We start from the raw sequence: 1,780 nt of genomic DNA on the forward strand, positions 1-1,780 counted from the left end.
GGGATTTAAAAATTTTTTTGATTGGACAACATTTTTTTTCCTGGTAGTCAGGAGGATAGGGTAGTTAATTAATTTTGAGAAAAGAAATTGTGATTGCAATGGAATATTGTTTACCTTTTGCGAATAGCCATCAATCCCAGCAAATATAACTATCCCATATCTAAAAAAGAAAAATGTGAAACACTCACACACGTCCAAGTATAACATTTGTCCACAAGTCAGAATTTATCAACTTGTTTTTTTCTTTGCTTACTAAACAGGAATTTTTTTTTTACTTTGTAGAGATAGAAATTTACCTGAATCCTCTAACTGTTAACGTAAAATGCCTTATGCTCAAATCATAAATGAAAATAGTTACAGTGTATCCAGAGTACTGAACATACAAACACGTACTGTACACAAACCTGATGAGTTTGTGGTTTGTATCTACATGGACCAATGAGAGGGGACCTTTTACAGAGTACACTCTTCTTGCAACACAGCCGACAGATGCCACCCTTTCTAGGATTCCTGCCAGAGCCTTACTCCTGATGGCCAGTGGTGATGATAACATATTAAGCAATGGCAGTTTCCAGGCACATAACGGTAAGACAAGTGTAGGGTTGGAAGTAATGTCTTTATGGCAGTGTTGCAGGTCACCTGTTTTTTTTTATACATCTTTGCTTGCCATACTCTTTAAAACAAAATAGTTGCCTGTCTGTCAGTGTAAAAAGGGTGCTGTACCAAGCCATTTGTAACTAAATTAATTTTAAATATGAATATTCTGCTCCAATCTGGACAAAAAGTTTTCACATATTTTGCATTTTTAAGTATTTTTAAATCACAAATGTATTTTAAACTAAAATTCATTAAAAGTCCTATGAAATGGATGTACTTGTTTATGTAAATGATTTAATTTCTTTATCTTCCTGTTGTGTTCATGTACGTATGCATAGATTGATATGTCATTAGTGCACAATTAGCAAATGTATCAATTTCTGTTCCAGGTACCATTAATAAGGAGGCAGTTCTATGAAAGATTGCTAACAAAGCTTCATGGAGCTGTACAACGCAGACCTGTAGATATGGACTATTTGCATTATGTCATCAGTCATGAATTGAGACTTATACGGTCATTTGGTAATACTTTAGCAGTACCACAAGATATTCTTAATGCCTTATCCAATCTTTTGAGACTGATAAATTTTCAAGACGGAGAGAGACACCCACATTCTTCTCTTGTTGATGTTGTATACACAGCGAGAGGACAACGTAAACTTAGTATATCAGAAGAATGTTTTCAAAGCCTCATCAACATGAAATTTTCCATTCCAAGTATAGCTCGGATTCTGGGTGTCAGCAAAAGGACATTATTTCGTCGGATGCAAGAGTATGGACTTTCAGATGATGAGCTGGACAGCCTTGTTAGATCAGTTAAAAGGAGACTGCCACGCATCGGCTATCGAATGATGATGGGGGAACTGCAGGCCATGGGATACCGTGTCAAATGGGAGCAAGTGTGTGTATCGATGCATAGACACTTGTAGATACCTGGCACCCTTGTAGATACCTGGCACCCTTGTAGATACCTTTGCAGTTTGAACCTCAAATCCCTGTACTGCAGAATCCATTTCAAAGTTAAAGTGTTTGTTTATTCACAAAAGAGACAGGGGCATCACTGAATTTAGCAAATTTTAGCTGCCAGCTAGCTTGCTACAACGAATAGGCTAATGTTGGCATTTTACCACAACTTCACCAGATTTAGCTAATAAAAACTACACCTATGTCCAGTCGAGTGAAA

This window comes from Haplochromis burtoni, unplaced genomic scaffold (genome assembly GCF_018398535.1).
Source record: "Haplochromis burtoni strain Fernald_Lab_line unplaced genomic scaffold, NCSU_Asbu1 Contig_1170, whole genome shotgun sequence".
Classification (NCBI taxonomy): domain Eukaryota; kingdom Metazoa; phylum Chordata; class Actinopteri; order Cichliformes; family Cichlidae; genus Haplochromis; species Haplochromis burtoni.